Here is a 23,776-nt window from a genome sequence, read left to right as displayed (position 1 = left end):
CGTATACACCGAAGTATACCAGACAGCGTCCTCTACTAATGCAGTTAGTTTATCTATACATTTCCAGCACATAGATCATGATGCTGAATTTACGATTACAGCTTCCCACCTTTCCCTGTGTCGATGGACATTACAGAGTGTTCTCGAATTTGTAGAATAAAGTCAGTAATCGACACATTGTCCTTGACCAGTCCTCCGTGCAACATGGTCCCCAGTTTAATCTACAACTGACCAGAAGTCACGGAAGAAGTCGACACTTTGTTTCCACAACCACAGTCACACAGTCTCTCAAAGAAGCATAATAATGTCCCTGCAGATCGTCTTTCATTATCGGGAACAGATGGAAGACAGACGGTGCTTAATCTGGACTGTATGGAGGTTGCCGTACGGTGGTGAGATTCAGTCTCTGAAGTTCCGGGGTGCCCATCGTGCACAGATCTTCCGACAGCCAAGCAAAGCAATAATGTTACCCATACGTTCTTGTGAAATGTTGATTGTGGTTGAAATTTCTCTCTGAGTGATACGTAGGTCGTCGCGAATTAATCTGTCAACAGCGTGCTTGTGAAACTCGGTGGCTGCTGTCACAGGACGTCCAACTCTTTGCTTGTCACGCAAGTCAGATGTTCCCACCTCAATATCTTTAAACTTGCCCGCCAAACGACGCACAGTACTCACATAAACACAATCACCATAAACTGCTTTCATTTTCTGATGAATCTCCTTCGGTGCGACACCTTCTGCTGTCAAGAATTCAATGACTGCACGTTGCTAAAAGCGCATTGACCGACCGTCTGCGCAGGATTCCATACTTTACATCGTAACAACACAACCGTTCAATGCTAAGGCTCCCCGCCAACTGGAGTCGTAGAGAAAAGGATACGGAACAAGCCTGTACCTGCCGCATCTACATCTACATTTATACTCCGCAAGCCACCCAACGGTGTGTGGCGGAGGGCACTTTACGTGCCACTGTCATTACCTCCCTTTCCTGTTCCAGTCGCGTATGTTTCGCGGGAAGAACGACTGTCTGAAAGCCTCCGTGCGCGCTCTAATCTCTCTAATTTTACATTCGTGATCTCCTCGGGAGGTATAAGTAGGGGGAAGCAATATATTCGGTACCTCATCCAGAAACGCACCCTCTCGAAACCTGGCGAGCAAGCTACACCGCGATGCAGAGCGCCTCTCTTGCAGAGTCTGCAAACATGAGTTTGTTAAACATCTCCGTAACGCTATCACGGTTACCAAATAACCCTCTGACGAAACGCGCCGCTCTTCTTTGGATCTTCTCTATCTCCTCCGTCAACCCGATCTGGTACGGATTCCACACTGATGAGCAATACTCAAGTATAGGTCGAACGAGTGTTTTGTAAGCCACCTCCTTTATTGATGGACCACATTTTCTAAGGACACTTCCAATGAATCTCAACCTGGTACCTACCTTACCAACAATTAATTTTATATGATCATTCCACTTCAAATCGTTCCGCACGCATACTCCCAGATATTTTACAGAAGTAACTGCTACCAGTGTTTGTTCCGCTATCATATAATCATACGATAAAGGATCCTTCTTTCTATGTATTCGCAATAGATTACATTTGTCTATGTTAAGGGTCAGTTGCCACTCCCTGCACCAAGTGCCTATCCGCTACAGATCTTCCTGCATTGCGCTACAATTTTCTAATGCTGCAACATCTCTGTATACTACAGCATCATCCGCGAAAAGCCGCATGGAACTTCCGACACTATCTACTAGGTCATTTATATATATTGTGAAAAGCGATGGTCTCATAACACTCCCCTGTGGCACGCCAGAGGTTACTTTAACGTCTGTAGACGTCTCTCCATTGATAACAACATGCTGCGTTCTGTTTGCTAAAAACTCTTCAATCCAGCCACACAGCTGGTGTGATATTTCGTAGGCTCTTACTTTGTTTATCAGGCGACAGTGCGGAACTGTATCGAACGCCTTCCGGAAGTCAAGAAAAATGGCATCTACCTGAGAGTCTGCATCTAATATTTTCTGGGTCTCATGAACAAATAAAGCGAGTTGGGTCTCACACGATCGCTGTTTCTGGAATCCATGTTGATTCCTACAGAGTAGATTCTGGGTTTCCAAAAACGACATGATACTCGAGCGAAAAACATGTTCTAAAATTCTACAACAGATCGACGTCAGAGATATAGGTCTATAGTTTTGCGCATCTGCTCGACGACCCTTCTTGAAGACTGGGACTACCTGTGCTCTTTTCCAATCATTCGGAACCTTCCGTTCCTCTAGAGACTTGCGGTACACGGCTGTTAGAAGGGGGGCAACTTCTGCCAAGGCTGCCAACTGTTGAAGAGTTACGAAGGTGGAGACATTACTTTTCAATCAACCCTCGTAGAATGGACTGACGGTGAGAGTAAAGGTGTTTGTGAACCCACACCACACAGCCACTAAAGCGAGTGCAGTGGTTCTTTGTGCACTACAAGCGGTTTAACGGTGCGTCAAATTCGGCAATTTTGGGTACTGAATGCATCCTGTGGCGTAAACTGCACCTCATCGCTCCACAGAAAATTGCCGGTCACTTGTTATTAACTTCCATCCATGCCACAAACTGAAGTCCAAATTCGCAACAGTACTGTGCATCATGAGGATTCACTTGCTGCGTCGTCTGGATCTTGTACAGTTACCAGTGTAAAAAAAGACCGCAAAACTTTCCGTACTATTGGATGGACAGTTCCTGTGACACTACACGAGCACTAGCGTTACCCGGGGAATGCGCTGCGTGGTCAGTTACAGCAACAGCAACCTGGTCAATAACGTCCACCGCAGTAGGAGGCCTTCCTCTTCCAGGTGCCACACCAAGCTCAAGCGTGTTTTCGAATTTCATTATCATCTTCTTTAAACCATTTAATGACATCGAGCCCATCCTCAGACCTTTCAGTCGGCGACCCACTCTCAATCTAGCGCTGTACTTGCTACCGTTCACATGAACCAGTTTCACTGACAGTGCATGGTCTGTGTTATCGGTGGCCTTCATTGTAGCATGCTTCAATAAAGTCTTATCGATTTCCAAGCCGCGTCATTTCACGAAACGGTGCGGCTTGTAAACCGAGAAGATTTTATTGGAGTACGCGGTCTCTCTTCTCGATAGTCATGCTGTTCACTCACGTTATAGTTTGTCAAATGACGGTGTGGATATCATATCGTCGTACAAACAGTGTACAGCACCAGATTTGCACCTGGTGGCCAAAATTGAACCTATTTTTTCCAACCTAAATCATTTCCGGATTAACGCATTAGAATATCTATCATGATTCATAGCCATACGATAATTACAGCGGACAAAGAACTTCCGTGAGTAGCTGCACTTTAATTATAACCACGCGATACGTGTATTTCAGGTCACTGATGATGCCTCAACGAAGAAAGGGAAACGTGTTTGGGAAAACAAATATTGGCTTTGGTCAGTTGCATAAGGAGGTCTTAACTGATAAGTAACTAATACCACGTTAATAGCAACTGATAACTTATGGATGAGTTACATTAAAGGTTGGAAGTTAATTCATTTATAACTTACGTTACATCAAGCCTACATTTTCCGTATCTGTTCGAAAAAATGACGTAATATTATCTGTGCATATAAAAACTTTTTTTGCATCAGTAATGACTGATCCAAGATTTTAAATCCTACAGGCACTGGAAACTTTATTATTCTAAGGAAACTGCGGATGTGTATCTTACACTGTCTCATATCTACGTGCTCAACTCAAATACTGCGCGTCAGAGGAATTGCATCAAGACTAATTTTGGATCCTGCCCCAGTGTTTACGTGGCAGATGTGTTTCGTAAATTGCAGAATAAGCCGTGGAATGTGGGTTCGACTTGAGACCTGCGATATTCCACTCACGCGACACCTGCGAGCAATTGCGGCGTGGGCGTCCGCACTTATAAGGCTACAACACAATTTGCTTAACTTGTAATGGAAAACAGACGCGAGGCTTTGCTATGCAGCGCGAGCGCCGGCGCATGGTCGATGCGTCGGGCCCGCGGCTGCTGCATTTCCCAGCTAATTGCAGGCTCCGGGCTCCCGGTTTCTCACCTCACGTCGTTAAATAAGAATAATTGCACGGCCATCAATCTCGAGCGAATAATACGGGTAAAATCTTGCGTAGTAAAGCGGACGTCGCGCTGGAAATCGCCGGTAATTATTTGTAAGTAATTAATTTCGCCATTATCATAACTTGTCACGCAGCCCTCGCTAACCGTTCCCAAACAACCGCCCGCCTTTAATATGTATGCCAGTGTGGCCACGAAATTATAAACGGGTAATTTTCAGAGTGGCGAAGTGTAAAAAACGATTTCCGTATTTAAACTGATCCCTCGGCCATGTCAAATCGCTAATAAACGTCTTCCACCGTCCGAAGGCCCGAGGCACAACAGCCCGGGTATGTCAGGCAGCGATCGACGCATGCGCACGCTTTCCAAGGAGTCGCGCAGTCGTCTGCTACGAAGGCGGTAGACAAACCATCAAAAATCTAGATCACGCAACCAGCAGGGTTGGGGACTTGTGGTGGCGCTCTGACACTTCATTTCTTTTTATACGTCTAGTTCCGTAGGATCAAATTGGGGAGAAAATCACCAAGGTCACGGAACGTGTCAGTGCACGAAATTACATCATAAAAGTAATAAAAGATAAAATAAAATTCTTATGAAAACACAATCCACAAATTTACGTAAACACAATCAACAATATAACACAGGAATCAGCCTAATTTTTCAAGGAACTGCTCGTCAGAATAGAAGGACTGATCCATGAGGAAACTCTTCAGTTTCGATTTGAAAGCGCGTGGATTACTACAAAGATTTTTAAATTCCAGTGGTAGCTTATTGAAAATGGATGCATCAGTATACTGCACACCTTTATGCACAAGAGTTAAAGAACTCCGTTCCAAATGCACGTTTGACTTCTGCCGAGTATTAACTGTGAGACAGTTGTTTATTCTTGGGAATAAGCTAATATTGTTAACAAGAAATGACAGTGAGAAATATATATATTGAGAGGCCAATGTCAAAATATCCAAACTCGTGAACAGGGGTCGACAAGAAGTTCGTGAATTTACACCACTTATTGCCCGAACAACGCGTTTCTGAGCCAAAAATATCCTTTTAGAATGGGTAGAGTTACCCCGAAATATAATACCATACGACATAAGAGAATGAAAATAAGCAAAGTAGGCTACTTTTCGTGTCGAACTATCACGTACTTCAGATACCGTTCTAATAGTAAAAATGGCAGCATTAAGTCTTTGAAAAAGATCCTGAACTTGGGCTTTCACGACATCTGAACACCTAGATATTTGAACTGTTCAGTTTCAGTAATCATAGGCCCATTCTGTAAAATTATAACGTAGCGTTTTGTTGAGTTGTGTGTTATAAACTGTAAAAACTGAGTCTTAGTCTGATTTAAAGTTAGTTTATTTTCTACAAGCTATGAACTTATATCATGAACTGCACTATTTGAAACAGTGCCACTGTTGCACAGAACATACTTAACTACCAAGCTAGTCTCATCAACAAACAGAAATATTTTAGAATTACCTGTAATACTAGAGGTACTAAATTGCCCAAAATACTTTTCTGTGTGTTAAAATGTGCACCAAACTGAAACGAATGACAGGTTTTACAGTGGTAATTGTTTTTAATCCAGTACATGTAGTCACGATCGATCTCCGGCACATATTTTCAGACTGTAGGGATGTACGCTGCCTGAAATAAAATTAGTACACCTGGAAAGAGGATATCAATTTTTTTATATGACGGCGTATGCCACTTGCGGACAGTAGATGTACTGATAATGGTTTCAGCGTCGTCCGCCAACAGGTAGTATAGTGGCATAAATACCAGAGCGCCATCTGTGTCTACCCTTTAATTGGGAATGTTCATAGCCAGAAGGCTCAGTGTGATGTCCAACGTGTGCAGCAAGCAGGCAACCTTACCACGAAGATGCTCTCATGTTTCTTACAGTCAGTTACTTAACTTACTTTGTGTTCTCCCTTACGGCAGGTCTTTTATTGGGTTTGTTGTGATTTACCGAAGCCACCAAACAGTTAATTATTATGAATATATGACCGTGTGCTTAATAGATGAAAGGCCATCGGTTTTTCTGCTGTTGTTTCGGGGGTATTTGAACAGAGTGCGGGTGAGACGGACTAATTACCAAGTGATTTAATGTTTTTCCATTACCAAATACCACAAAGGTTGCGATATACAAACTGATATGTATTTTCTATTAACACACAAATTCTGAGGCAGTTGCTACCTTCGCCTTACACGTTTAATTACGGTTATATCTTTTATTGGTTGCCGATTTTAAGTACTTCGTCACACCCAATGATTATGGTTAACATTCACAACAATCCTAACTGCAATCCACGGTCGTTGCTGGCCGACGCGGTTGACGCGAAACACGTTAATTCGGCACTTGTCACTTTTGGTTTCATATCACTCGCGAATCGGTATTAGTGAGGGCCAACCCCACGACGATCAGAGAGACGTGCTCACTCGTCATACTCCGCTGAATTTACAATTTACTCCTCACTCGGCACATCCGCAATTGACACCGTACTCAGCTCGACCGCCATTATTTTATTTTTTTGCGACCCTTTCCAGTACTGCTACCACTCGACACTAATCTGCCTCCTACAGAGCTCGACAATCGACTCTGGTCTGCTATCGACCTGGGTGTCGGATACTAATATCTATGTTCGTGGGATCACGGATCCCGTACATCATGTCATGGGGGAAGACTCGTCAGAGAGGTCCACCGCATGAGCGCCGAGGGAAGGGATTCCAGTGGTGGTTTCCCGTTGCCTTCCACTGATGATGAAATGATAATAAGGTTATCAGAACATCCAGTCCCTGAGCGGAGAAAATTTCCGACCCAGCCGGGAATCGAACCCGGGCCCTTGGCGACAGCCAATTGGGCGAGACGAAAGGAGTCAAATTGTGGTCTTCCGAGTAGCAGGTTGGTCCTTTCGGAGAACTGCCAGACAGGTTGGACGTGCTGTGTCAGTTGGCCAACGATGCTGCTCTCAGTGGTCACGTGAACACTCTCGCACCTGTAAACGATATTCTGGACGTCCACGCAGCACAGACGCCAGCCGGGATCGTCGTATTGTAAGAGCAGGAGTGGCAGCTCGTACAGCCACCGCAGCACTGATAAGAGGAATAGGCGCCGATTGTTGAAAATCTTGGGTTATGCTCATCATGTTGCTTTTTAAAATTCATAATTACCCCCTATAAAATAGTAAATGTAAATGCTACAAAAGTAACTTAAAAATACATGATCTCATCTAAATAGAGAGAGACTGGAATGTGCTCCTCCTGACAGTTGTTTTGTTGATGAATTCGTTGATTAGAGATTCCAGATTCATTTCCCTTGCGAGATCGGAGTGGATGTTCAGTAATGCTACATCATTTAACCAGTCATGGTTTACGGTAGCTCTGGTGTAAGTTTTCAGTTTTCGAAGTGCAGAAAACGATCGCTATACAGTACACGTGGATACAAGTATCGTTAGAAGACGTCGCAATAATTTTACATACACGAATTGTGGTATCATATTCTTCACAGCTGCAGACTTGTCGTCCTCCGTCCTCTTCAAGTACTGCACGACGCTTTCAAAGCTATCTGTCGTAACATTATGTCGTTTTATCACATCCAACAAAATATCTCAATCAAGAGTCAGTCTTATACAGTTGTAACCAGCGTAAAAAGAAGTAACGTAACTATCTTCTTCACCTCATAAAAACTGTTCTATTTTGACAAGGTGTAACACTGTTTTGGATGGAAATCTGCTTTTAAAGCTGCTTATTGTTTGATCCACAACTTAAAAAATAAAATTCACAGCTCTTCTTGAATATCTGATATCTTGTCACCATCTCCTAACTATTTTTAGGGCGTGAATCAGTGTGGAGACTTAATTGCAGTACATCACACTTTTCTTTAGCATGTTCACAAAGTGATGAAAATCTATCTGTATTTCTCGCTCCTTCTATTGAAGAAAGAATACCATGTGCAGCATTACGGGTAAGGAGGAAATTCAATCAAACTTTTTGAAGCACTGAGTTAAGTTTTTCTGTTCTTTGGAATAGAAAAATTACCATCTTGATATGAAACAGAATTTCAAATTTTTGCAGACGTTTTAGGAATCCTTTTTTGCATCAGCGTTCTTTCATATTGTGTATCACTAAGAAATTTCAAATGAACTTCACAATTATTATCTGTGCACTGAAAGCAATTGTTTAAGATTTCCGAATTTCCTAGGCTCTTGGGTGAACCACGGATAATAGAAATCAAATCTTTGAGAACTGATGGAATATAACTTAAGACTTCTCTGTTAATAAATGACTCTTAAACAACTAAATTTAGGGAATGAGCCAAGCGATGAATGTAAATAGCCCTGAGTTCAATTTCTTTTATCATTGACTGTAATATTTGCAGACAACGGCTAACGTTTGTTGCGCCGTCATAACGTTGCCCAGGTCAATTTTTCACAGAAACTGAATATATTAGTAACATATCCTTCACAGATTCAAACAGGGTATCTGAATCAGATAATGAGAGCTCATAAAAACCACAAAAAAACTCATGAGTAGGAAAATTTTGATCAACAGTACGAAAACAAACAGATACCTGCTCTCTAATTGATCTGTCGGATATCTCTCTCAAACATTAATGATTATAAATCACACTCTTTTATTTGTTGAATCAAAATTCTCTGAAGAGACATGCCTATCATTGTTATAATTTCATTAATTATGTCACACAACATCCACCTGTATCTAGTCTGATCAAACCACAGTTTCAGTTCCGGTACATCCTCGGAAAGTGATTTCACAAGACTGACAAAAGTAGAAGACTCATCAACTTGACAGCGTAAGGCCAATCCTTGGCAAATCAAGAACAATACTGAAGTAAAAATTTTTCTTAAACGAACAGTAGTGACCTGCAAATTACTAACTGATGACAGAATATTTACTCCTTTTTTCAATGAATTATTTGTACTGACTTAACACATATGCAGATTACTTTTTTCATGATATTTGAATCGTTTTAGAGGTCCAATTCTTAAAGCCGTAATTGAAGAATGCGTTATACGAAACAGCTTTTGCAGCTTGTTTTCATACACAGACCTACAAAAAAAGCAATAAACTATCGTCTTTCTCCTCATGCTGAATCCATGTGTATGTTTTTACCCAAAGCTTTTGAAAATTTCTGCCCCTGTGGCTGCCACTTTGAGTACCAGTGTTATTTTTCGTAAAATTACCAGAAACAACAACAGGGATTTCATTGTGACAAGCTGTCGATGATGGGTCACTTTTACTGCTGCTCGCTGTTGGTTTGATATCACCATCACCATCACGATTATCAGTCGGAGTTGGTTTAGACTTCACTTTATACTTATCCATTTTAACGATTTTGACACGCAAGACGTAATATAATTCCAAGCAGAGGTGACACAGGTCAAACAGAACACAAACTAAAGTCTAGTGATCTACACGTTCTGACTTCTGACTACGTTTTTCGTTCAGCTGTCGAAGTCTGTAGAATTCAAATTCAGTATACGTTACACTATATCCAACAGGATTTCACAAGAAAAAATTTCTCGTTAGCTGTTGCGTGTCGTGACTGTTGCAAAGCTGTCAATAAATACACAGAGAACTTCTCTACGTTGTTATAAGTACTGTCCATTTACTGAATAATTTAGCTAGGATGGATGGGGTACTCTTCGCAACAGGTATGTCAGCACACTGGTAACATAGGTGGTTGCGTCAAAAGGTTATCTTAAAATAAACCGCTAATTTAAATTCGTACTTCGTAGTATAAATTTTTTCATCGTATCGTACCTAATCGGCTTCATTTCTAGTTATTTAATACGATAATAATAATTAACGGTTACCGCCGTCCGTTCACAATATGTACACCAGAATAGTAACGTAAAGTCATAGGATCACTTGGAAGACGTAATGGAGCGGCATGGTCTTCGGCGATGAAAGCAGGTTCTGCTTGCATACGAGTGGTAGCCGTTTGCAAGTACGACGCAGACCTGGCGACTGCTGTCCCGTGGAGTGCATTCGTCCAAGACACAATGGCCCCATCCCAGGCCTTATGACCTGCAGTGCGATAAGCTACGACTCTCGATCGCTTTTGGTGTGTCTGGAAGGGGCATAACCAGAGATCGGTACATGCAGAATATTGACAGACCCGTTCTTTTGACGTTCTTGGAATGGAAAGGTGATCCAGCAGGATAATGATCGCGCACACACTGCCCGTGAAACTCAACGTGCTCTGCAAGACGTGCAGCAACTTCCCTGGCCGGCACGATCCCCATACTTGTCTCCCTTTGAGCACGTGTGGGATATGATGGGGCGAGAAGTGACTCGTGAGCTTCGTCATCCAACAACTCTTACAGAACTACGTGAACAGGTCGCGCAGACGTGGTATAGCGTATCCCAAGGCAGTACTCGACACGTGTCAGTCGACTGGACGCCAGCGTCGTCGCCTGCATTGCCACCCTTGGAGGCTACACCAGGTGCTCTTATGGGTGTTTCACCTTGTGTCGATGCCTGGTATCTCTGAACCGAATGTGCTATTGGTCTGTAAATGTAATCATTTCGTGTAATCCATATGCAACAATAAATATTGAGTGAATTTGAAACCTATAAAAAGAGTGTACTAAATTTTTTTCCGGTGGTGTAATAGTAGCAGTAATAATAGTAATAGAACGTGGATCACTTTGTAACCTCCCCACAAAATATAATATGAATAATACTCTCATTTAGCGTAACTACCCAACAGTGAAAATATAATACAATGTGACAAACCTATAAGCTTTCAATAATTGACAGTCAAGTTAACCTGGTAAATTTTGGACGTCAGCAATGCTGCGTCATAGCCCTGATACATCATTCTGAATAAGCTGAAAAATCTTACCTTAATTAGGTCGCCGGATAACGCGTATATATCTGCTCCTATAAGAAATTTTCCTGGCGCAGCTAAGTGCAATGCTGGCCGATAGATTTGTCTTATAAAAAAGGAAAGAACTGACTTTTTATGAGAAAGATTATTATTAACAGATTTTTTTTAACATTTGCATGGGACTTGATGTAACAATACTACATATGCGCGAGGCTGCTTTTACCTTATCCTACAACGCTCAGGCTCCGCCATCGCTGCACACGACCGGCCCAGGCAACACGATACACCAGACCAGACTGCTCGCTAGCAACAACAAACTGCTACTGCTACACAGTTCCTACTGCAGTCAATACTACTCTTTGGTCTCAGATTCTCTTCTAGCTTACATATCGCAGGCAGCGCGTGAGCAATACATCGAGTGCGCTAGCAACAAGTTCTCTAATTATGGACCTCTTACAACTTCTACAGGGACATCGCAAAAGTCGTACCATAGTTTAAGAACAAACCATGTAATTCATATATGTAGGCATTTATGCACTTACAAGTAGACACTCATAGGTTTTCATTATCAGCCATTCAATGCATTTTTCCAAAATTGTTTATAGAAACAACAGGAAGTCTAAATCAGGGTTTCTGGCTGGGCATTATACTCTCCATACTTTGAAATAGCAGGCCAGTATAGTATACCAGGGGGGGAAGCTGTTCTGTTTAAAAGAGCACAGTTTTGCAAAAAAATTGTTTCATAATGTAAAAACATAGTGGTAAAGAGTTAATTCACTTCACAGTACCAATCACTGCGTGTACTACACACACTATGAGCAGAGATCAGGACTATTAAGATCATGTCTGGTTTCCATTTTGTCTCTCGCAACTTCCCATTTCGTTGCCGGAAAGAATGAATTAGCATCCGTCCATAATGAGTGAGGTGCTGACCCCACGAAGAGGATTACAGGTTAATATTATCCACTTCAGGTGTTTTTCCAGAAAAAAGGCACTGTAGTGTGGAGGTATGCTGCGAAATAACAGAACTGTTTTATTATTGTTTGCTTGTGCGATCTTGCGGGAATAAATATTTCCTTTCAGCAACAAATGTATTAGACCGATGTGTGGTCGCTAAAATGTTTGGCTCTTTCTTGTTTAGGGGTCTGACCACACATGGCCGTACTTAGTTCCATGCAATTTCAAAGTTTATGCTTATAACACCTGTGATTATTAAAACATAGGCTGTGGGTTATCAATATCTCCAGGCGACACACAAGAATTTGTTTGATGTTCTGTTCACTCAACAGTTTCCACAATAAGTATCGGCGGCAGCGCAGAGCGTGCGCATGAGTATCTAGTCAAGCATATGACTGTGGGAGATACTACATTTCAGATCCAAGCAGCAATTTTGTGACAAATAATTCCGCAAATTTTCGCGCTGTAATGATGAAGACAGTCGGACCGGCCAGGTTAGCAAAGAGCGCAAACGCGCTGATTCTTGGACTCGGGTAGGTGCGCCGGCCCGAATGAAATCCGCCTGGACGTGGTTTTTAGGCGGTTATCCACATCCCGCTAGTTGAATACCGGGCTGGTACCCCACGTTCCGCCTCAGATACCCGACTCACAGACATCTGAACACTTTCGCACTATTTCATGGATTACACAAGACACAGACAGCAGGGGTACACTAATTCCGTCCCAGGGGGTTCGGGATGGTGGCAGGATGGGCACCTGGCCTCCCCATTAAGAAAAAAAGGTCATTGTAGCTAGGCTCAATACCATTTCTTCCAAATCCATCAGAAACAAACGCAAAATAATTTTATTTAAAAAAGCGGATAAAGTGCCACTAGAAGCCTTCCTAAAAGACAATTTCCATTCCTTCCGAACTGACTATGCGAATGTAGACGAGATGTGGCTCAAATTCAAAGATATAGTAGCAACAGCAATTGAGATATTCATACCTCATAAATTGGTAAGAGATGGAACGGATCCCCCGTGCTACACAAAAAGTCCGAACGCTGTTGCAGAGGCAACGGAAAAAGCATGCGAAGTTCAGAAGAACGCGAAATCCCGAAGATTGGCTAAAATTTAAAGACGCGCGAAATTTGACACGGACTTCGATGCGAAATGCCTTTAATAGGTTCCACAACGAAACATTGTCTCGAAATTTTGTAGAAAATCCGAAGAAATTATGGTCGCATGTAAAGTACACAAGCGGCAAGACGCAGTCAATACCTTCGCTGCGCAGTGCCGATGGTACTGTTATCGACGACTGTGCCGCTAAAGCGGAGTTATTGAACGCAGTTTTCCGAAATTCCTTCACCAGGGAAGACGAATGGAATATTCCAGAATTTGAAACACGAACATCTGCTAGCATGAGTTTCTTAGAAGTAGATACCTTAGGGGTTGCGAAGCAACTCAAATCGCTTGGTACGGGCAAGTCTTCAGGTCCAGATTGTATACCGATTAGGTTCCTTTCAGATTACGCTGATACTATAGCTCCCTACTTAGCACTCATATACAACCGCTCGCTCACCGATAGATCTGTACCTACAGATTGGAAAATTGCGCAGGTCGCACCAGTGTTCAAGAAGGGTAGTAGGAGTAATCCATTTAACTACAGACCTATATCATTGACGTCGGTTTGCAGTAGGGTTTTGGAGCATATATTGTATTCAAACATTATGAATCACCTCGAAGGGAACGATCTATTGACAGGTAATCAGCATAGCTTCAGAAAACATCGCTCTTGTGCAACGCAGCTAGCTTTTTATTCGCACGAAGTAATGGCCGCTATCGACAGGGGATCTCAAGTTGATTCCGTATTTCTAGATTTCCGGAAAGCTTTTGACACCGTTCCTCACAAGCGACTTCTAATCAAGCTGCGGAGCTATGGGGTATCGTCTCAGTTGTGCGACTGGATTCGTGATTTCCTGTCAGGAAGGTCGCAGTTCGTAGTAATAGATGGCAAATCATCGAGTAAAACTGAAGTGATATCAGGTGTTCCCCAGGGAAGCGTCCTGGGACCTCTACTGTTCCTGATCTACACTCCTGGAAATTGAAATAAGAACAACGTGAATTCATTGTCCCAGGAAGAGGAAACTTTATTGACACATTCCTGGGGTCAGATACATCACATGATCACACTGACAGAACCACAGGCACATAGACACAGGCAATCGAGCATGCACAACGTCGGCACTAGTACAGTGTATATCCACCTTTCGCAGCAATGCAGGCTGCTATTCTCCCAGGGAGACGATCGTAGAGATGCTGGATGTAGTCCTGTGGAACGGCTTGCCATGCCATTTCCACCTGGCGCCTCAGTTGGACCAGCGTTCGTGCTGGACGTGCAGACCGCGTGAGACGACGCTTCATCCAGTCCCAAACATGCTCAATGGGGGACAGATCCGGAGATCTTGCTGGCCAGGGTAGTTGACTTACACCTTCTAGAGCACGTTGGGTGGCACGGGATACATGCGGACGTGCATTGTCATGTTGGAACAGCAAGTTCCCTTGCCGGTCTAGGAATGGTAGAACGATGGGTTCGATGACGGTTTGGATGTACCGTGCACTATTCAGTGTCCCCTCGACGATCACCAGAGGTGTACGGCCAGTGTAGGAGATCGCTCCCCACACCATGATGCCGGGTGTTGGCCCTGTGTGCCTCGGTCGTATGCAGTCCTGATTGTGGCGCTCACCTGCACGGCGCCAAACACTCATACGACCATCATTGGCACCAAGGCAGAAGCGACTCTCATCGCTGAAGACGACACGTCTCCATTCGTCCCTCCATTCACGCCTGTCGCGACACCACTGGAGGCGGGCTGCACGATGTTGGGGCGTGAGCGGAAGACGGCCTAACGGTGTGCGGGACCGTAGCCCAGCTTCATGGAGACGGTTGCGAATGGTCCTCGCCGACACCCCAGGAGCAACAGTGTCCCTAATTTGCTGGGAAGTGGCGGTGAGGTCCCCTACGGCACTGCGTAGGATCCTACGGTCTTGGCGTGCATCCGTGCGTCGCTGCGGTCCGGTCCCAGGTCGACGGGCACGTGCACCTTCCGCCGACCACTGGCGACAACATCGATGTACTGTGGAGACCTCACGCCCCACGTGTTGAGCAATTCGGCGGTACGTCCACCCGGCCTCCCGCATGCCCACTATACGCCCTCGCTCAAAGTCCGTCAACTGCAAATACGGTACACGTCCACGCTGTCGCGGCATGCTACCAGTGTTAAAGACTGCGATGGAGCTCCGTATGCCACGGCAAACTGGCTGACACTGACGGCAGCGGTGCACAAATGCTGCGCAGCTAGCGCCATTCGACGGCCAACACCGCGGTTCCTAGTGTGTCCGCTGTGCCGTGCGTGTGATCATTGCTTGTACAGCCCTCTCGCAGTGTCCGGAGCAAGTATGGTCGGTCTGACACACCGGTGTCAATGTGTTCTTTTTTCCATTTCCAGGAGTGTATGTAAATGACCTGGGTGACGATATGAGCAGTTCACTTCGGTTGTTAGCAAATGATGCTGTAATTTACCGTCTAGTAAGGTCATCCGAAGACCAGTATCAGTTGCAAAGCGATTTAGAAAAGATTGCTGTATGGTGTGGCAGTTGGCAGTTGACGCTAAGTAACGAAAAGTGTGAGATGATCCACATGAGTTCCTAAGGAAATCCGTTGGAATTCGATTACTCGATAAATAGTACAATTCTCAAGGCTGTCAATTCGACTAAGTACCTGGGTGTTAAAATTATGAACAACTTCAGTTGGAAGGACCACATAGATAATACTGTCGGGAAGGCGAGCCAAAGGTTGCGTTTCATTGGCAGGACACTTAGAAGATGCAACAAGTCCACTAAAGAGACAGCTTACACTACACTCGTTCGTCCTCTGTTAGAATATTGCTGCGCGGTGTGGGATCCTTACCAGGTGGGATTGACGGAGGACATCGAAAGGGTGCAAAAAAGGGCAGCTCGTTTTGTATTATCACGTTATAGGGGAGAGAGTGTGGCAGATATGATACACGAGTTGGGATGGAAGTCATTACAGCATAGACGTTTTTCGTCGCGGCGAGACCTTTTTACGAAATTTCAGTCACCAACTTTCTCTTCCGAATGCGAAAATATTTTGTTGAGCCCAACCTACATAGGTAGGAATGACCATCAAAATAAAATAAGAGAAATCAGAGCTCGAACAGAAAGGTTTAGGTGTTCGTTTTTCCCGCTCGCTTTTCGGGAGTGGAATAGTAGAGAGATAGTATGATTGTGGTTCGATGAACGCTCTGCCAAGCACTTAAATGTGAATTGCAGAGTAGTCATGTAGATGAACCGAGCCAAATCCGTCCTAACCAAGTCGACCCTGAAAAACCGCGGGACAAGGCACCAGCAAACGCAAACGAAGCAAACGAATGATGAAGACTGTCACCAACCGACAAGCAAAATTTAGAGTTTCATCTCTTCCCTGTAAATCGCTTAAGTTTCGTGCCAATGCACGAGCATTCTGCTAGGTTCAAAACTTGTGCTTCTGCACCGAATTATGCAACACTGTTGCGTTACAGGTTCCAGCTACCAAAAATCTGACTCTACAACTTCTACTTCACTTTCCGACATAAATAACATGCGAATCCAACTCCGGCAACGCCTGTTCCGGCGTAACGACTAGCGCTGGCACGACGATGAAGAACGGGAGGGCAGAGAGGGCCGTGAGACGACGTCAGCCACTAGTACGACGATGAAGAACGGGAGGGCAGAGAGGGCCGTGAGACGACGTCAGCCACAAGTACGACGATGAAGAACGGGAGGGCAGAGAGGGCCGTGAGACGACGTCAGCCACTAGCACGACGCACGACGATGAAGAACGGGAGGGCAGAGAGGGCCGTGAGACGACGTCAGCCACAAGTACGACGATGAAGAACGGGAGGGCAGAGAGGGCCGTGAGACGACGTCAGCCACAAGTACGACGATGAAGAACGGGAGGGCAGAGAGGGCCGTGAGACGACGTCAGCCACTAGTACGACGATAAAGAACGGGAGGGCAGAGAGGGCCGTGAGACGTCACCATTTGCATGCGACGCTCCTTCGTGAATACGCAAAGTTTAGTATTGTCAATTTAACTTACTGTAATAAACTCCATTAATACGATTTGCTTGAATTGTTGTCTAGCGATCCGAGAAAACAGCTTTCTAGGCACCCTATATTACACGAAGGGACAGCATACTATACACACACTGCCCCTTATCCTACCCGCCTAGCCCTTGCATACCAGCGCCACCACTTTGTCTCCAAATTCTTTACTTTTATTTCCCAAATACAGAAAAACTAAGACATCTACTTTGAAATTTTGTCACGACATTAAGCCTAGTTTAATAGACACTATTAAAACTAAGCGTAAGCCCATTAATTTCCAAAGGAATTTCTAGCGTTTATGCCTCATCTGTCACATCTACGACTACGTTTATTACCTTTTTGTTCCTGTGTTTTAATGTACGGTGTAGGAAGATTTTGTTACGGAGGTCTAGCAGGTGACCAAGGTAACAGAAGTGTACGGTGTTTCAATAGGCACCGTGTCGAAGATTTATACCGCATACACGAAAAGCGGAAAACATCACCTGTCACTTCACAAAGCGGACAAAAGCGGGTATTGAGTGACGATGAGAGACTGTTATCGAAGAGGATTGTGACAGCTTGCAGAAGCCACTGCAGAACTGAATGTCGCACTCGCGAACCCTGTCAGCACCAAAACCAGACGACAGAAGCTGCATAAGGTGGGACAACCAGGGCGAGCAGGAATTCTAAAACCACTCGATCACTAATACAAATGCCCATAACAGGAAAACATGGTGCCGAAGCCATAAAACCTGCAGTGTGGAGCAATGGAACCATCTCATATGATCTTCTTTCACGCTGTTTCCAGCTTCTGGTCAAGTTTACGTCCCAAGAATAAGACATTACCGTGGTATTCCATGGGCCGCACGGTTAATCTGCAAGGTCGCATTAATGTCAAGGACTATGTGACTATTTTGGCTGTTATGTCCATCCCATGTTTGCTCCCAGTGGTGATGCTGTTCCAAGACGATAGGACCCCTGTTCACACTGCTCGCATAATCCAGGACAGGTTTTGTGAGCCGTAGGATGAATTGTCGAAGACTCAATGAAAGTTGCTTTAAATATCAGTACAGTTGCTGATTTTCTTAGAGGGAATATGCCGGCTGTAGTGAACACAAAAATACCGTACAGAGAGGCCGCGAGCCACTGCCAGTTGTGCTATCGACCGTCAAGAGTTTCAATTAAATAATTGCTGTTTCAGTGACCATCTTTCGCACAACATCGTGTGTAAGTAGGCTGTGTAGGTTTTTATATTGTTAACGCCACGTAGCGCTCTGTATGAAAATCACTGGCTGTGCTGTGTGCAGTCTGTGGCTATTCGGCATTATTGGAATAGTCGCTATTGTAGTGTTGGGTAGTTGACTGTTAACAGCGCGTAGCGTTGCGCAGCTGGAGGTGATCCGCCAGCAGTGGTGGATGTGGGGAGAGAGATGGCGGAATTTTGAGAGCGAGCGATCTGAACGTGTGTCCATCAGAAAGAGTAAATTTGTAATATTGGATATCACTTTTGAACACTATTAAGGTAAATACATTTTTTGTTCTCTATCAAAATCTTTCATTTGCTAACTATGCCTATCAGTAGTTAGTGCATCCAGTAGCTTGAATCTTTTATTTAGCTGGCAGTAGTGGCGCTCGCTGTATTGCAGTAGTTCGAGTAACGAAGATTTTTATGCGGTAAGTGATTTGTGAAATTGGTTAATGTTAGTCAGGGCCATTCTTTTGTAGGGATTTTTGAAAGTCAGATTGCGTTGCGCCAAAAATATTTTGTGTCAGTTTAATGATGATCAGAATAAGTAAAGAGAAAAATGTCTGAGTACGTTGAGTTCTGCTCAGCGGTTTGAAAATCAAATAATGTAAGGGGTTTACCAGCACAATCATTCATTAATTTTTCTAAGGGGACGTTGTCACGTGTAGTATTTGCGCTGTCATGGTGAAAGGCTTTCTATATTGGTTTCCAAAACTTAAAGATTAAAGTAACTTTCGGATGATGTGTCACTGTCAAGTAACACAGGTCGAAGAAACTTGGACCGTACATAGAAAGAACTGTTGCAGTACAGTACAGTAAGTAAGTGAAAGACAAACGCAAGGAAAGGAATAGAAATGACTCTTTTATTGAAAAACTTTAATTAGACATATCACCACATTTCGTGATGGTCTACTGGACATTACAAAAGGCAGGAGTTGGTTCGTACCGAGCGAGGTGACGCAGTGGTTAGGATACTGGACTCGCATTCGGGAGGACGACGGTTCAAACCAGTTTCCGGTCATCCTAATTTAGGTTTTCCGTGATTTTCCCTAATTTCTTCAGTCAAGTGCCTGGATGGTTTCTTGAAACGGCGCGACCGACTTCCCCTAATCCAAAGGGACCGATGACATCGCTGTTTGACACCCTCAACAAACCAACCTTGGCTTTTAACAGGGTGTGTGATCACCACGGACGGCAATGTATGGCCTGCAGCGAGCTGCAATGCTGGCCGCAAGATTTATAACGGTTTCTTGCGGTAGGACGTCCCATTCCCCCACCAGCGCAGTTGATAATTGTTGGATACTTCTTGGTGCACGTGGACATGCTGCAGTGTGCCTCCTACACGTATCCCACACGTGCTGGGCGGGATTTACGCCGGCGGACGGGCACAACTGTCCATTCGCCAAGTCCTCACGTTCCACGAGCGCCTCCACATGCGCTATTCAATGCAGTTGCGCAGTGTCATTTACAGTCCGGCCCCGGTAGCTGAGCGGTCAGCGTGACGGAATGTCAATCCTAAGGTCCCGGGTTCGATTCCCGGCTGGGTCGGAGATTTTCTTCGCTCAGGGACTGGCTGTTGTGTTGTCCTAATCATCATCATTTCATCCCCATCGACGCGCAAGCCGCCCAAATCTTTCAAATAGAAAGACTTGCACCAGGCGAACGGTCTACCCGACGGGAGGCCCTAGCCACACGACATTTCATTTTCATTGTCATCTATAAAAATAAAGTCAGGGTCGATGCAAATCTCAAAACATGCATATGAGGAAGAAGTACAGTGTCACAATAACACTGACTGGTGAGTGTACCTTGGCCAAAAATTTGGAGGTCAATACACCCATGCAGCATCATGCCTCTCCACACCATAGTACCTGTATCATCAAAATAATCGTGTTCGAGAATCTTCCTGGGTGAATTATGTATCCGTAAATGGCGAGAGGTCCCCACGTTATACACCATGTCAAACATACGTGTTTAAACGGTCCGGGTGTTATGGTGTGGGAAGCACATGGGCGAATTGACCTCTAAATCTTTGCACTCACCGCTTAAAGTTATTATGTCAGTGTACTGCTTCCCTAGGCGTGAAAAGAATACGTATTCGCAACGCTATAACACGTCCAAAGTGACCTGACACTTGTTAAAGTTCCTGTTTATTATACGAGGGTTATTCGGAAAGTAAGGAACGATCTGTCGCGAAATGGAAACCACAGTGAAAATCAGATGAAGTTTTGCACAGGTGTGTTGGGTAGTGTCTCTAGTATGCTCGTCGATCGCATTACGTCCTTCTTTTTAGTTCTGAGCACACACAGTCCGCCTTTAGCCGCGGAGCAGCTCGGACTTGTTTACGTCCCGGCTGCGAACGTTCGCGGAAGAAGCGGTGTTTACACCGTCGTCAATCGCGTGTGTTACTGTTTAAATCGAACGCAAAGGCACATAATTTCCGAAAAACCACGATACAGTTCACGTTCTGTAACGAGTATGCACGACCGAAGGCTTTCGAAATCGAACGTTTCTTGAGGGACGAAGTGCAACTTAATTACACGGAGATCATTGGAATTCATTTATCAATCGTGAGCAGCACTCTTTACGTAAAGATGATTGACGACGCAGCATGCGATAGGATCATTGAAGCCGCCAAACGAGGATTCCAGTTCCGACACTCCGATGGTCATATTGGCGAAGTTTTAGTCGCTCATTCTGGTCTGGGCGTGCGTACGATTCGAGTCTTCGAGCTGCCTTTCGAGGTACCAGAATCATTGGTCACTGAATCTCTCCAGCCATATGGCAGAGTTATCAGTCATACGGCCGAACGTTGGGCAAGTTTTAGCACGTATCCAGTGCTCAATGGTGTCCGACAGGTGCGAATTGCCCTTACGAAACATGTGCCATCGTACATCAACATCGGCGACTGTCGAGCTATTGTCATCTATGATGGACAGCCCCGGACATGCTCCGGGTGTGGTGGTGAAGGACTTCTTCGATCTGCGTGTATGCAGAGGAGACTCGTGCAACTCCCTAGCGGAGACCTCCAGAATCCGACTACACCAACGTCACTGCCGATGACTTACGTGGCGGCGCTTCGTGGGGAGGTGACGCCGAGGTCGGAACGCACTATCGAACCGACGCCGCAGTTGATTGAGGCGCCTTCGGACCCCACTGACGAAGGAATGGCTCCGACAAACCTCCAATCCCAGACATTACAGGTGGTGCAAAAAGAGGTTGACAGCGTCACAACAGGCATGGAGGCAGAAGTGGAACGGCCCCAGGGCGTTGTGGCGACGGCGAGACTGCAGGAAATACAAGATTCACCGACACCAGAGGCCGAGGTGAGGGCCCGCAAACAACGCTCGCCAAAGCGCCGCAAGAAGCGCCGACTAAACTCTTCGGAGACGCTATCTTCTCTTCTTGGAAGCCCAGAGGAGACTAACACTATCGACCTGTCTGACTTGGAACCATAAGCTTCCGATGTCGCAGACCATATGAATTCGGACAGTGAAAAGATGTCATGTCGCTCAGACGACGCATCCGCTCAGGGACCTGCTACCCCTTCTGCGGTGGAGTCTAAAGCTGCGAAAGAACAACAGCTGTCACTCATCAATGCTGCACAGGAAAATTTGGAGCACCACAATGATATCAGCTGGTATGATCAGGACGATGAAATCACCGATGCGGACCATTCTACTGGTGGGGACTCGCATCCGTCTGCATCTCAAGAAACCTAATACCGCAGGGACACGTCCGTCGGGCGACCCTCTGCGGATGTGCAAAGGGACTGTCGATACGGTGTAACTTTGTCATTTTAACATCATGTGGAGATGACAGCTACTCGACCCCAGGCATACAGAATAGGGACAGTGAATGTAAATACCATTAGATCGCCCGTTAAACAGCAGTTGTTTAGGGACATGATATACGTGTCGGATGTGGATATACTGATGGTACAGGAACTCTACATTCCTGAGTTCCAGGAAGTCCATGGCTACATCTCCTACACCTCGCAGCACTCGAACAACGACAGTGGAACGGCAATATTGGTCCGGGATGGGATTCCGGTTCGCGACCTGGCTTATCTACCTTCGGCACGAGGACTGGCGATAACTGTTCATGGAATTCGCATTCTCAATGTTTATGCCCCTTCCGGCACCGACAACAGACGGGCGCGTGCGAGATATTATTCGGAAGAGATTGTGCCCTTATTTACCGGCAGATTCGATCATTTCATTATAGGTGGTGACTTCAATTGTGTTTTAGCCCAAAAAGACCAGACTCCACATTACAATACCTCTCGTGAATTGCACGTGCTATGCTGGGATCTGGAGTTAAGCGACACCTGGGACATGATTCATAGGAACCGTGAGGGATATACTTTTTATACCAGTCACTCAGCGAGCAGACTCGATCGAATATATGTTTCGGTTGGGCTACAGGATAAGGTGATCGACGCGGAACGATGGCCTGCGGCATTTACTGATCATCTGGCTTACATTTGTACCATAGCACTCCCTAGGCAAAGTGTGTGGAGAAGCCGCGGGACATGGAAGCACAATTCGTCACTTTTGGCAGACACCGAATGTCGTCAGAGAGTCGAGGAGGTATGGGCCACATGTCAACGCCGTCTACCAACATATACCTCCGTGCTTCAATGGTGGCTCGAGTGTACTAAGCCGGCAATAAGAAGAGCGCTCATACAGTATGGTCGGGATAAGACGAGATGGCAAAGAGACACTCTTGATTATTATTACACCATGCTTCGTGAGCTGTCCTTCCAGGTGCCGTCTCCAGAACATCAAGCGGAAGTTCATCGTGTCAAGGCACAAATCCTATTGATCACGCGACGACGACTGGGTGGCATCCCAATACGGGCACGATGTCTCGACACCATCACTGGGGAACGTACCTCAATGCACCATGTGTCGCGGGAACATAAACGTTACCGCCGGTCATTGGTAACAGTGCTCCATGGTTTAGATGGGCGTCAACTGACAACACAACAGGACATTGCAAATGAATTTTTAGAGCATTTCCGCCACCTCTATGCCGGTACACCGACGGACCGTCTCGTGGGGGAAGAGATACTGCAACATCTGCAAACGACACTGACAGAGACGGATAAGGCAGCGCTTATAGAGCCACTCACAGAAGACGATATAAAGGTGGCAATCAAAAAAGGAGCGGCCCATAAATCACCAGGGCCAGATGGGATTACGCTAGAGTTTTATCGAGAATTCGTGGACATGATGATGCCACAGTTGGTGTCGATGTACAATGAGGCGATGCGTCCGGACATGCGCCTACCGTCGGATTTTGTAACGGGCTTTCTTCTTCCCATCCCGAAGATGGCGGGGAGTCGCAATGTTAATCAATATCGGCCTCTCATTATGCTAAACACCGATTATAAAATCTTTGCAAGACTACTAGCGTCTCGTCTCAAGCTGGCGATATCCAGGACAATATCCCCTGATCAGACGCGCGAAATTTGG

This window comes from Schistocerca gregaria, chromosome 4 (genome assembly GCF_023897955.1).
Source record: "Schistocerca gregaria isolate iqSchGreg1 chromosome 4, iqSchGreg1.2, whole genome shotgun sequence".
NCBI classification, from domain to species: Eukaryota; Metazoa; Arthropoda; class Insecta; order Orthoptera; family Acrididae; genus Schistocerca; species Schistocerca gregaria.
The sequence above is the reverse complement of the archived record's forward strand: the minus strand, read 5'-3'. Positions refer to the sequence as shown.